Here is a 15,242-nt window from a genome sequence, read left to right as displayed (position 1 = left end):
CTATTGACCACTGACAACTAAAAGGTCAGGGCGGCCCCGATCACACAGACTGGAATGAATTTAGGTCTAGTGTAAGCTTAGCCCACAGAATAATCTAACGAACAATGTAAAAGATCAACGAAAAACCAGGGACATCCAGTAACAACAGATTTTCAATCCTGGCGAAGCTTGAAGAAAATCAGCCTGCGCAAGACACCATAAAAAAGGGCGCAAGCCCCCTCCAATCTAAATTTGGGATAAAAGCAGCAAGGATCTCCAAGTGGTAATGGTAAATCGAATCTGACGTTACCGGCACGGAAACAACAAACGCCATCAAAGAAAAGCGAGTCACGGCAAAGAATGTTAGCCACATTTAAAATAAAATTGGGATAGACAGCAGATCATTGAAATAAACGAACTGCACCCAAACTACAAGCAATACCGATCTGCAATCTCTAATGGTCCAGTACAATTCACTAACTGTCAAGAGCATGGACACACTAGGTCATACTATAAACTTCAGGCTGTCTGCTCTATCACTGCTCGCTGCTCTACCAACAAAGAAGGCACCAATATAAAAAAATGGAAAAACTGCGGAGGAAACTATACGGCGAACTATAGGGGCAGTATGGTTATAAAACGCTAAAGAATCGCATGCGATAAGCAACAGAAATGCGCCACCAAAACACACTTATCGGATAGACGGCATCAAAATCAACCTCAGTCGTCTTCTTCGCCATATCTGCAAGATCACCATTCGGTCCTCTAAATACTACCAATGCTCTACGGTCTGGGATGGGAAAACCATTTTACTGGATCACTCGAACAGGCTCTTCAGTAATAGACAAACAATACACATCTGCGTTACAATCAAGCTCACCCAAATTACCCAAATTAAATCGATCCGATAAAAACGACTACTCCGATACGAAGCACTTCGGGATGCTGATATGCACATATGCGGTAAATTCATCCAAAAATTACACCTTTACCAAGAACACCTTCCGCACAAACGAAGTCAAAAGAGTCATGAGGGAGTTAAATTAAAAAAAAGGCTCTTGGTAGGGACTCATGGATTCCAATGAGGTTTTTTCAGTTACCGAGCGTTTTCGGGAGCTTTATTTAATGTTCGAAATCTAGACTTTAATAAAAAACAAGGACCTTTAGATTTCTATGTATGATTACAATTTATTTAAATGATTTGGTTTATATATTGAACATATGATATATGTCTGTGACTGCGTAGGGTTGACGACCGAATTAGAATAAAAGACGCGGGAGCGCGGTTCAACGCTTGATGCCGCGGAGCGACCGAGAGATACCGCGAGAGAGCGAGACCACGATAGCGCATGACGACAGATGCAGGTGGCCGATCGAATGAACGAGAGCAGGCGACGCGAATAGAGACAACGATAAAGAAAAGATAAACAAATTCAATAAATTATTGCCGGCGGCGGCTTGACCTGACATTCTCCCCACGTTGGAAGAAGAGCTTTTAACAGCATCATGAAAGGGCAGCAGGCACAATTTGTTGAATGCCCGCCTTGTAGCTCCGGACGCTGTCCTCAGCAGCGTACCTGACACACTCAGTCATCGTCGTCTTCATTATCGTTGTCACTGCAGCTGGGCGATGGCATCTCGGTAGCCATTTCGCTGCCAAAGTCCAAGAGCGGATTCACATCCACACTGGGTAATATATGACCTATCACACTAACCTTCATGCTCGAGCAGTGACGACGGTGTCTGTAATACTCCTTCCTCTCGCTGAGCACTTTGCGGAGGCGCTCCTTCTTTGGCTTGGAAACAAAACTGCGATGAGATTCCACCTTCACCGGCTTCACCGTCTGAGGCTGGACGAGCCACATTGACTGCTCAGCTGCCATGAGGACCTTACCATCGTCAGGGCCTCCGCCTCCACAAACAATCCAATCGAGCCGAGTTTTTTGGATGGAGAGCAAACAAGGAGACAGATGAATTTGCCCCACACAAAGCAGCTCGTAAAATAATCTAGCCCCAATTAGCAAATAAACTGGCTGAGGCTGGTGAAAATGAGGATCCGCTAGCTTTACATTGGCGGGAATTTCCAGAGAACTGACGTCCAATGAAAAATTGGGCTGAAGGTCTGTGATGTTGGAGGCTACGATGGCAGTTAATTGCGCCGTGTAGTCAGAGCATTGGGTTTGCAAGCTGACTTGCACAGACCTTATCTTCCGCAGCTGCAGCCAGAGTCGAGCAGCGCTCGGCAGGTCAGTAGAACTCCGGAGCTGTTTCTAACCAGAATATCGGCAGTGGCTAACAGCACTACATCACCAAAATGATCCTTAGTGACGAGAGAAGGCAATGCCTAGATCCAAGGCACTTACGGCATAAATCCAATCGCCTTTAAAAACTTGGGCAGGAGTTTCTTACGTGAGAAGGGCCATCACAGATCATGCATGCGGAAGAGTTTGTAATCACAAATGCAGAGTTACCTGGATGAAAGGGTCTACGTCGTCTTACCGCAAAGTTTGAAGCATGTAATGTCGTCGGCAAATCCATCCTCTCCAAACTCCGGCATCTCTGCTCAAGGAAATTGGCGATAGACTCCCACGTTGGAATGTATTATCAACCTTCTGCAACAGCAATTGAATTATGATGCACCAAGCAATCTGCTTCGTTGTGCCTACGCTTACCAGGGCTCGCATATGCTAATTAAATTTGTTCGAAAGCTCGCAAAGTCTGGTCGCCGATGGGGATTCTACTTCTTGCAAAATAAGCCTGCTATTACTAAACCGTTTGATTAGGAGCTTCAATGCGACGTCATAATATTTGTCCGTGAGCTCCAACGATCGAACAGTCTCCAAGGCAGATTCACGAAGGCAGGACTGCAACCGTTAAAGCTTCTCGACCCGACTTATGAATGTGTTTATGTCTACCATGGTCGAGAACAGTGAAGAAGTACCGTTGATCAGTGTCGAACTCGCCGGCAAAAAACTGGAGCGCCGCATAATCTCCTGGTCCAGGATGAATCGTGCCTCCCTCGCCTCATCGTTGAAGTTGACGCGCAGATCGCTCCTGAGTTCTGAAACATCCAGCTCGAACAGCTCCTTGTTTGTGTTCTTGAAATCCGCCACGATGCCCTTCAAATCGCTGAGACGCACATTTGACATCGCCTCCGGAAATGTCTCCCCTGATTGTAAGGAGGACAGCAATCCTGAAAAAGGACAACTACACTTTGACTCAGGAACACTTTCCTTCCAGGAGAGGCACACTCGAAAAACGGATTCATTTTCGAAACAAAAATTTTATTTTAGTTCGTTTATTTGTTGTCATTTCACGACCCACTGTGCAACTTTTTTATAACGGGGTAATATATGTATGGGGTCGTCAGCCAACGGGTACTACAGGGGGAGAAACGCATGTTTTCATGTGCCGTAACTGTGTACACCGCTGGTAGTGCGACTATACTCTCCAAGGTCAAGTCTCTGCCGAGGACGCTGGCGAATCGTAGTCGGGCGGGGGGAAGAACACTCCCTTCCTCAAATAACCCCTATCCAAGGTGGAACAGCATATGCCGAGGGATGCATGTCCGGGGGGTGCACGGACGTTTATATGCGGACTCTGGGGGACCGGCCGACCCCTCAGTTTCAATCAAGCTTATCATGATAAGCGGGCTATGTCATGATGGACGAACCCCTTCCCTCCTACTCGTGGGTCCAAGTATGAATCTGAACAAAAATATAAATAAAAATAGTGGAGAACGGAACTCCCCAAGAAAGTCCGGAAATAGGATCATGGATCCGTCAATCTCCAATGCAGATAGAGGCCAAAGAGATGCTGGGATGGCGAAGCTCCCCACTGAGGGACAACGTCACCATCATTGGGGTCGTTGACAACGGCTCCAAAGATGGCCTGATCCCCAAGGAGCTTTGGCGGAGGGTGATGAACGAGCTGCATGGGCGCTTCATGGAGGAGATGCTCAAGAGCGGAGGACCTCCACCGGACTGCGAAGACGCAGGGTGGTACCAGGGTAGCATCAAGGTGATAGCGTGCCAAGATGCGACGTCTGTATGCCTCTACAAGCGCATGATTGCGTCGCTTGGAGAGGTTTACCCAGGAGCCAGTCTGGAGGCGGTGGACTGGGACAAGATCCCCAGCAAACCGAGGGCCCGCGTATGGCTGACAGAGAAGCCGGCGGACCCTGCTACCATACTGGCCGTGCTCAAAATGTGCAATCCCACGCTCCCTACGGCGGACTGGAGAGTCGCCAAGGTGGAGGAAGCAGTGGGACTAAGAAGGCAGGTTGTCCTAACTCTAAATGAGGAGACTGCTAGGATCCTGGAGGGTTTTGGTAGCCGTATTAAGTACGGGTTCGAGCACGTAGCAGTGAGGATCTACAAGTCGGATGCGAAGAATAAGCCAGGAGGCATCAACTTGGAGACAGACGCACAAGAGCTAGACTTGGGGGAACCGACCGAAAAGGTCCGCCCAGAAGGAATGTCAGATGTAGAGGAAGACATTCTGGAAGGGTACACCTCAGAGGAGAGTGACTTGGCAAGGGCTCTTGGGGGCGTCGGCATGGAGGAGGACTCACTGCTAGGCTCCGGCACCGAGGCTGAGGTTACTGTGGTGGAAAATCTAAAGGATGTCTCTGACATTCCTGCAGCTAAAACTCCATCACAGTAAGGTGGCATCCGATGCCCTCCTGCTCCATCTCGCAGAGAGTGGAGCTGACGTGGCCCTCATCCAAGAACCCTGGATCCATGGAGACAGGATTCTCGGTTTGGGGGCGTCGGATTTCAGGCTGTACACAGCCGATGTAACAGGTAAAAAGCGAGCATGCATTCTCGCAAAAAAGAGCCTTAACATTTTCTTGCTACCAAATTTCAGCAATGAAGATCATGTAGCCGCATCGATAGAAGGCCCAGGTGGCCATCTAAGAATATGCTCGGCGTATATGGGTCATGACCAAATAGGACCCCCACCGCACTTGCTACTCAGGCGGCTAGTGGAAGACAGCGAGAGGAAAATCGACCTACTAATAGGATGCGATGCCAACGCTCAGTGGGGAAGCACGGACACAAATGAGAGGGGTGAGTCAATCTTCGATTTTATCCTCAGCTCTAAGCTTATAGTGGGTAACAGAGGTTCAGAACCCACCTTCGTCGTCAAGAACAGTAGAGAGGTTCTTGACATTACACTATTCTCGCACTCCCTGGCTGATGCAATCACCAGCTGGAGAGTCCAAGACAACACTCCTTTTCAGACCACCGCTACATTGAGGTAGCCGTAAATTTTGAATACGTCACCAAGCAAGCAGTTCGAAACCCTAGGAAGGCAAACTGGGAGCTCTATAAAAAGATACTGGATAGATCCCTAGGTGAACCACCTTCAGAGACTATCGAGACTTACGAGGGGCTCAACGCCATGGTAGGAAAGCTTACTGCGACGAGCGCAAAAGCATACCACAGGGCCTGCCCCAAAAAAAGATTAGGTAGCAGCAGATCGAAGAAGCCTCCATGGTGGACCTCGTCGCTAGCCCCCTTCAAGAAAAATGCACGTAGGGCCTTTAACCACGCGCACCGTACCAACACAGACGACGCGTGGGAGGCCTATAAAGCTGAACTCAGGCGGTATAACAAAGAATTGCGTAAGGCAAAGATCGTTGCCTGGGCCAATTTCTGCACCAATATCCAGGAGACATCAGAGGCCGCCCGCCTAAGAAAGATTCTCTCTACTACAGCAACCATCGTAGGTTATATTAAGAACACGGATGGGCGGTGGACAACCTCAAGCCAGGAATCCCTGGAGACCCTTGTCAACGCACACTTCCCGGGTTGCTCATCGGAAGAAACAACCCAGGTGATGCGTAGCCAGGGCCATCAGGGTTTACTCAACTACCTACTTAGTGACAGAAATATTAAGTGGGCAATAGAAAGCTTTAAACCCTTGAAATCTCCGGGCCCAGACGGTATTATACCGGCTCAGTTATCCAGGGCCGGTATTAACCTAAGGAAATGGATCAAGAAAATCTTCAGTATAGTCTTCACTACTGGTATGGTACAAAAGGCGTGGCTGTGCACGAAGGTTGTATTCATACCCAAGGCGGGCAAACCATCCCACTGCACCCATAAGGACTTCAGACCTATAAGTCTTTTATCCTTCCTCCTTAAGAATATGGAAAGACTCTTGAGTCTCCATCTCCAACTAACCATTAACCCAAGGGACATCTCATGGTCTCAGCATGCTTACAAAAGGGGCCGATCAACAGAAACAGCCCTGCACAAAATCACTATGATCGCCGAGCGAAATTAGAATAAAGGCTCAACGCTTGATGCTGCGAAGCGACCAAGAAATACCGAATGAACGAGAGCGGGCGACGCGAATAGAGACAAAGATAAATAAAAGATAAAAAAATTCAATAAATTAGTACTGACCAAACTTTCCGGCGGCTGCTTGACCCGACAACGTTAATTAAACTTCCAAACTATGCTATTAACGTCGTCTGTATTTATACTGGATATATTTATATTGGATACCGAAATCCGGAAAAGACCACACAATTCCTTCATTATGCAGGCCAATTAGCATTTGTCTTCAACTTGTCTTCAAAAGGAATCTTGTAACTATGACGCAAGTAAACAGAACAACATCAGACATTCGCTCAGCTTATATTTATCGACGTTTCTCAACGTCGACTGAGTCTGCTTTTTAGCTTTGGAATGATGCTTATTTCGAACGTATTAATTCGTCGTATAGTCCCATTGGAGACTATCGCTCTGGATTGTGGCTGACTCCAACCGGAAGAGCGCACATCGTCTATCGCCTCAAGGGAAACCTCTGCCCAAGGGTATCTCGGAATGTCGGGCTTGTTGATATGGAAAGCTTGGACAAAACCATACACATTAGCAGACAGCCCCAATTCTTAATTTTAATGCCAGAGAGCTGAAGTGTCTGGCGACAGCCTTGGATAGTACATTGCATATTCCCTAGAGCTGGTCTCGACTTCTGGCAGATGGTCTGTACGCTGAATAGGATCTTCTGTGGGTTTATGACTAACAATAGCTTATTTTCGAAAGCCATCATTTGTTAGTAGCGAGTTGTTACTGTTGAAGGCGCATCTTCAATTGTTTTGCCGTTCAAATGGAACAGTTTTCCAACTGTCGCCAACCTTAATTTGTTGATGTAAATGTCAGTGAAAAGGCATTTTCGTCACAGAAGACTGCCAACCATAGACAAATATCAATTATGGAGACACTTTGCTACCAGATGCTAAGGCCATTTCAAGAGCCATACAAAAATTGCGGAAACAAAAAGAAAAGAAATTATGGACGAAATTATGGATACTCGAAGCTGTAAATAGTGAAAAAGCTACATATAAAGGAATTTTTTAAGAGGGAGTTAGTGTGTTGGGCTAAGCAGCCACCAGATAAGCCAATTAGAATATTGATAATTTGTTCAGCTGCAGCGGCATTTAATCTTCTCTTTTGTCTCCCAGATTCGCACTTTGTTGCCATTTGAGCTTTGGAAGAGCTCCTGCGCCAAAGCTGTTCTTCTTCTTGCATATCTTGGAGTTATTATTGACGGCCGCTTTTTTGTTGTATTGCGCGGAATTAGCTGTCAATAAATAATAAACCGAAATTGCAATTTTTTTTATTCGGCCGCTATCAAAAAGCTGATAGCGCTACATTTTGGTCACCCCGACGTGATCGCGCCCGAAGTTCAATCAGTTTAATTGCCCCAGAAACTAAAAAAACTGCGTGATACTAAAAACAAAAAAATAAAATTTCCTGGCAGGTGGACTGATGTGCAGGTGGACATTCAGATGGAGGTTGCCAAGCGCTCCCTGAGAATCGCTGCCCACTCCACACTTCTCGACGGTGCCGGTGTCTCACCCATGCCATACAAGCCAGCCCGCTCTTGCCACCGTTGCCGACTGGGCAGATTTCTACGCTCTTTTTAAGACCACGATTGGTAGCCATCCTCACCTAACAAAAATGAAATAGCTCCGATGGCTCATTTCATTCTTGCGGGAGTCAGCCTTGGAGACGGTGAGAGCGCTGGAAATTTCTGACGCTAACTACGATGTGGCCCTTGACCTATTGCGCAACCGTTTTAGTAATCGGCGTTTAATTTTCCAGTCTCACATCAACGAGATACTGCAGCCTCGTGTGGTCGAGCCAGGGTCTGTCGCTTTTTTTCGGGAGCTATCTGTTCAATGGGCATATGCGGGCTCTCATGAGTTCCAGATCAGCTGCCGAGATCCAAGGAAGCTTGCTCATACAGATTTTCCTTCAGAAGTTGGATCCTGCCACAAAAGCCAAGTGAGAAGACACTTTCGCCGGAAACAACGACAGCCTTCCGTCTTTAATGGTTTGGTGGAGTCCATGGCACGATTCTTGGAGCAAAGGTGCGGGACTCTTGAATGCGTCGACTTTTCTTTGGCTGCGTATCCACCAGCTAACAAAGTGGGCCGAGGTAGATCTTTGAATAACCGATCTTCGTGCATGATTATTAACGCCCGTCTAGCTCTATGCGCCCTGTGTGGTGTTTTGGCGCACGCGCTTCCCACATGTCCAAGCTTCATTGCCTTGCCAATTAGTCGACGGTACGATGAAGTGCATCGGCTGACCCGCTGTTTTGTATGTTTGGAGGATGGTCATTTTGCACGCGGATGTTCAGCTTCCCGTTGCCCAACGTGCAATCGCCGACATCATGCTTTGTTACATTATTGCGGGCAGCTGTCCAGCCGTAACAATTCCCCACCAGGACGAGGCTTGGTTACCAACGCTGGTGTTGCCATTGCTACCCCACATTTTGCTGAGTGTTATGGCATTGCCGATCAATCAGTTATATGGCAGCTATAGAATATAGTCGACTGATCCCGGCCGTTCCGACTTATATCAGGAGGTGATCCTGATCAAGAATATATATACTTTATAGGGTCGGAGATGTCTCCTTCACTGCGTTGCACACTTTTGACCAAAATTATAATACCCTCTGCAGTGATATAATTACACCTTTACCAAGAACACCTTCCGAACAAACGAAGTCAAAAGTGTCATTAGGGAGCAGTGGCGTAGATAGCTTTTTGATATGGGGGGGGGATATGACTCAGAATAATATCCTGTTTTTTTGTAAGTTTTATTTTACACTGCGATAATAATCCGCAATCTGCGATAATAATAATAATAATGCTGTACTGCACAGTCATCGCGTAAAAATGTGTTTCTTTTTCAATTTTGAGATTATATCATCTTATAATTCTCAGACCCAAGGGGTGTGACTGCGTAGGGTTGACGACCGAATTAGAATAAAAGACGCGAGAGCGCGGTTCAACGCTTGATGCCGCGGAGCGACCGAGAGATACCGCGAGAGTGCGAGACCACAATAGCGCATCATGACAGATGCAGGTGGCCGATCGAATGAACGAGAGCGGGCGACGTGAATAGAGACAGAGATAAAGAAAAGATAAACAAATTCAATAAATTATTGCTTAACCTGACATTCTACCCCTGTTGGAAGAAGAGCTTTTAACAGCATCATGAAACGGCAGCAGGCACTATTTTTTGACTGCCCGCCTTGTAGCTTCGGACGCCGTCCTCAGCAGCGTACCTGGCACACTCCGTCATCGTCGTCTTCATTCTCGCTGTCACTGCAGCTGGGCGATGGCATCTCGGTAGCCATTTCGCTGCCAAAGTCCAAGAGCGGATTCACATCCACACTGGGTAATATATGACCTATCACACTAACCTTCATGCTCGAGCAGTGACGACGGTGTCTGTAATACTTCTTCCTCTCGCTGAGCACTTTGCGGAGGCGCTCCTTCTTTGGCTTGGAAACAAAACTGCGATGAGATTCCACCTTCACCGGCTCCGTCTGAGGCTGGACGAGCCACTCTGACTGCTCAGCTGCCATGAGGACCTTACCATCGTCAGGGCCTCCGCCTCCACAAACAATCCAATCGAGCCGAGTTTTTTGGATGGAGAGCAAACAAGGAGACAGATGAATTTGCCCCACACAAAGCAGCTCGTAAAATAATCTAGCTCCAATTAGTAAATCAACTGGCTGAGGCTGGTGAAAATGAAGATCCGCTAGCTTTACATTGGCGGGAATTTCCAAAGAACTGACGTCCAATGCAAAATTGGGTTGAAGGTCTGTGATGTTGGAGGCTACGATGGCAGTTGGGATTGCAAGCGGACTTGCACAGACAACCCATCTGTAGAGAACCCTGCGCTTCCTATACCGGATACAGTCACCGGAGACCTTATCTTCCGCAGCTGCAGCTGGTCCGTGCGAGCCAGAATCGAGCAGCGCTCGGCAGGGCAGTCGAACTCCGGAGCTGTTTCTAACCAGAATATTGGCAGTGGCTAACAGCACTACATCACCAAAACGATCCTATGCGACGAGAGAATTGACGGCGGCGGACGCCGACCGAGCTAGATGCGGAAGCCTCGGGAGAGGGGTGTTGGCCTTGAGCTTGCGAATTACTTTCAAAATGCAAGAGACTATGATGCCTGCGTCCACACGCACGGCAGCTTGATGCATTGCAATGCCGAGATAAGTGCCCAAATCCAAGGCACTTACGGCATAAATCCAATCGCCTTAAAAAACTTGGGCAGGAGTTTATTACGTGAGAAGGGCCATCACAGATCATACATGCGAAAGAGTTTGTAATCACAAATGCATAATTACCTGGATGAAAAGGTCTACGTCGTCTTACCGCAAAGTTTGAAGCATGTAATGTCGTCGGCAAATCCATCCTCTCCAAACTCTGGCATCTGTGCTCAAGGAAATTGGCGATAGACTCCCACGTTGGAATGTAATCCAAGGAATCCGAGTCAACTTGCATTTCCTTCCACTTAGACTGCGTGGCATCATCAACAGGTGATCCTGATCAAGAATATATATACTTATAGGGTCGGAGATGTCTCCTTCACTGCGTTGCACACTTTTGACCAAAGTTATAATACCCTCTGCAAGGGTATAAAAATAAACAAACTTGATAGCGGTTTCTTCAGATAATGTCTTTGTCTCAAATGTATCGCCACTTCCACTAGACATCTTTAAAGCTATTTAATTTCAATGTCCATGCTTTATCGAGTTTACTTGGTCATCATATCGATACCCTTCCCGCATTTCTGTGAGAAGTTACCACATCATAAGTAAAAAATAAATAGTACTAAACTAGTACTTATATATTTTAAAAATTACTTCATTGATACGATATTTATTAAAGTTGTTAATTTTCCAGAACTCATCCACAACTCATTCAAGAATTCCGCTTTGTAGAAAAAAAGGTCACTGAAAAAATCCACTCCTGTTAGGAGGCATTGGAAACCTTCGACTCTCTCGGTCGGAAGATCAGCTATGACAAGCTCCAATAGCCGGTTGAAGTCTCGGTTTCCTCCCCCCAATAGACCAGTATTGGGAACGAATTTTCACTATTAGCGCCAGAGGACAAGAAAGCCGGTTCATCTTATGAAACTACGTCACTATCGCCGAAGTATTGGGATAGCCATTAGGCAAAATAATCGGATATTGTCCATCAAAATCCAATGCTGAGTTCCCCAGTCGTCCAACGACGCAAAAGCAAGCTAAAATCACCTACAAAGCGGCAATTGAGGCAAGCAGGGTGGAAAAAGCTTAGGACTTCCTTAAACTCAGTGCTATGGAGTTGATGCTTCCTTGGAGATCTTCGATATAAATGGTCTCGCGACGGATGAGGCGACAAAATTTTCAAAAAAACGTAGGCAAAGATTCTCTGCGAGTTGGGAAACGACTTGGCATACTTGGAAAATGATGCGATGTCTTTCGGAGGATCCGTAGTCAATGACGTTCTGGCGCAGAGCTCCACCCTTATTTTGTCGGTTACAATGGTGATAGGCCAATCTTAAAGTTCAGTCGGCTGGATTGTATGCCGTGGGAACGTACCACCATTTCGCGATATATATCCAAGCATCGCGATTCGGAAGTGTAAATGTGCACTCCCAAGGAGTACCTAGTGGAGAACCAGGCTCCATATTTCATCAGCGTGATACCTCCTGTATGAACGGACCACAAGTAGAACTTTGTTTATCTAATCTACTTCGAGTGTTGCTCCCGTGAAACGACTCCGGGACCTACCCTTACGCCCAGGAGTTCAAATTCCACGTAGTGCCCGCAAAACGCTCTACGGGCGAACAGTTGAGTAACCTTGCACTAGAAAATATTGTGGATCTTAAAACTAATTACTAAAAATCTAATGTTAATACCAATCAAAATTTGAATCATGTGGGTGAGATCTCCAACATTCATATGATACCAATGATATTTTCCATTCTTCTTGGGCATTCCAGTCTTTTCTGGTTGGTCAGTGCGCATACAGGACTCTTGGTCCATTCTTGCCCTTGCTTCTTGCTCCCTTTTGGAGATGCCTGTTACCCATGCCGGGTGATGTGTTTCCTCCCTTCATCCTTTAGAATTGGAGGTGACTTCAACTCCCTGAATTCTCTTGTTTACTGGCCATTGCACTCTGTGCTCTTCAGTTGTGAGTTGACAAACTTGGGCTTGAGGTTCAAAGTCCGTCTGCGGCTCTCCTTGTTGATCCGTCATGATCGGGGAACTCTGGAATCTTCCAGATTTTACTATTTGCTCCTTGCCGATGCATGCAATCAAACCTTGTTCCGATACGATTTCACCGATACCCTTTCGTGGCTTGTTAGCTTCCGGTGTCCAAGCCGCCGTGTTACAGATGACTTGTTCTGCTTTGATATCAGGAGCTGATTCCGGTCGCACTGGCCCCATCACAATCCATCCAAGAGCGGTATTTTTTAGTAGTGGCTTTCCTTCTCTAAAATATGCCTGTTGTGGCCTCATAAGCTGGGAGATGATTTCGGCGCCCAACAACATTTCAATATTCTGGGGCTGCGTAAATGCAGGACGGCTAAGCGCAAGTGAGGTGAGATATTTCTTCGCGCTTGAATAGAGTGGAATGGTTGATTGGGCATTATTTCCGGTAGTACAACGACGTTGATTTGATTTTCGAAATCAGTGGTTAATAATGATAGGGTCACCACAGCCCTTTTTCGTGAACTTTTAGTTGTTCCTCCCAGTGCAGCGATGTTCAGGGTTGATGGCTCCAATTGTAGTCCAAGTGTGTCAGCCATTCTTCTGGTGATTATGTTAATCTGTGATCGAGATTGCTCTGGGGGTCCGGCTGGTCCAAGTATTGACACTTTGGCGGTTGGTAATATAACGGTGGGATTATCTGTAAGCAGGACTGTGGCTGAACGCACCACGTGTTTTTCTACATTGTTACTTGACTGGTTGCCTGACGCTCAAGGTTTTCTAACATCTCCTTCAGAGATTGTCGATTGGGTGGATCGCTGATGGCTAGTTCTAGAGATGATAGCGTGTGTGGATCCAATCTTTCCTCAATGATGTATATCAAGATTGGCTCCCAGTTCTCTGTTGACGATTTGAGTGCGTTGATAGTGGCGACCGTTTGGAGCACGGTATCATGTAAGCTGCGCAGCTGGTCCGCTGATCCATTTGTTCGGAGGTGTACGCACAGCTCTCGGATAGTGGATTTAATCAACAGCCGTTCATTATGGTATTAGTTTTTTAGCCGTTGCCAGGCATCCTGGTCCGGCAATTGATGTTGAGATTACGTTTTTGGCTTCACCTGTTACATGATTCTGCAGATGCCGGAATTTTACTGCGTCGAAAATTTCGTAGAATCGGAGCCATTGCCGGTAAAATCCGTCAAATTTTGGAATTTCGAGTGGTAGTATTACAAACCACGATGCGGAAGTGGGTTTTTGCGTTGAATTCGATTGTGCTTCTTCGCTCAGAAATGAAAAATATTCTGCTCGTTAATATGTACGATCGATCTATCATCGATGTGTCCATTTTTAATGGCTGGTTCCGTGACGATTTCCTTCCATAGCTCCTTCATGTGATGTCTGACGTGTGTGGACACTTCCCGTCCTTCGGTGCGTTTACACAGAAAGTCTTCCATATCGTCTAATCGTCCTTCATGTCTTCGTTTTAATGATGTTAATCGAAGGACCTCCTTTGTTTCCTCGTGATTGTGCCTTTGGCTCGTGATTTTCGCCGGTTTTCCGGAGCCTTTGTGACGGGGCTGACACTGATGGGGATCCATCCGAAAATATTGCTTCATATTTTTTTACAAGTTCTTCTAACGCTGATTCCGGACTTAGTGCTAGCTCATGGAGCTTGGTATCATTCTTTTTAAATTGTATCCATGAGTGAGTGAGCTGTTTGAGTCCTTCCTATCCTTCCTTGAGTTTTCGCTCTGCGGCGTGTTTAATGAATTTTCTTATTAGCCTTTGGATGGCTGTGTTGATTTCAATTTGCTCATCAATGAGCATTTGGATTACAGGGTCTAATTTTGATTCCATGGTTGCGATGTATCTTTTTTTTTTGTTTTCTTCTGTTTATGTGAGATACTTGAAGTCCTGAGTTGGTTCTCCCCAAGTACAGATGGTACGGGGTTTCGGCTGATTCCGTATCGGCTGATCCTACTTGTGGTCCGTTTCACGGAAGCAACACTCGAAGTAGGTTGGATAACGCGGTTTCTACTTGTGGTCCGTTTTACACAGGATCACTCGAAGTAGGTTGGTTTTAAGGTTGGTGCCGTACCTTGACACTGAGTAACGAACCGATCCACTCTGGATTCGCAACAATCTTTATTTCAGAAAAACAATTCTTATATAAGATGCTAAATTATTCAGAACTAAGTCTAGGTAAGGCCAATGCTATCGACGTATTAATGCCATTGTTAATGCCAGTGTCACCCACCTGCTTGTTCATGCATTGCTTGTGCATGCATTTCGGCTTAGCTAGCTGGATTTGATTGCTTCGGTCAGTCGGTCATTCTTCCGGCTGATAATGCTGGTTTCCGCTTCTGGCGCCGTCTACTAATGCTGGGATATTTGGTTGGTTATTGTTTCATGCTTATTGTTTATTATTACTGGGTGTGCCAATAGGTTAGTGGGTCTGGTTATTGTGTATAGCGATATGCTGATGACCATTGATTAGATCAGATTACTAAGTGTGAATATAGGGTAGTAGGTCTTGGCACAAGGTGCCAACAGGGATGAAAAGGAATCAGTAGAACCTATCATCATGACAGCACGCCGAAATGATTTAAATGTGAGCTATTTAATATAAATTATAAGTAAACAAACAAGGAAAATTTATAAGAAACTTCAATCCTAAAACACGAACTAAAAATTTGTAACTCGAACTCATATTATGAGAAAAACTTTATCAAGAAA

The 15,242-nt window shown here is 46.1% G+C and overlaps 1 protein-coding gene across 1 annotated transcript in view; it reads right to left on the bottom strand.

Annotated features, from left to right (window-relative positions):
- The window catches only part of LOC26514477 (protein CEPU-1), a 148,115-nt gene that overhangs the window by 48,285 nt on the left and 84,588 nt on the right, over positions 1-15,242 (bottom strand). The window lies entirely within an intron of this gene.

Source organism: Drosophila ananassae, chromosome 3L (assembly GCF_017639315.1).
Source record: "Drosophila ananassae strain 14024-0371.13 chromosome 3L, ASM1763931v2, whole genome shotgun sequence".
NCBI lineage: Eukaryota > Metazoa > Arthropoda > Insecta > Diptera > Drosophilidae > Drosophila > Drosophila ananassae.
The sequence above is the reverse complement of the archived record's forward strand: the minus strand, read 5'-3'. Positions and strand labels throughout refer to the sequence as shown.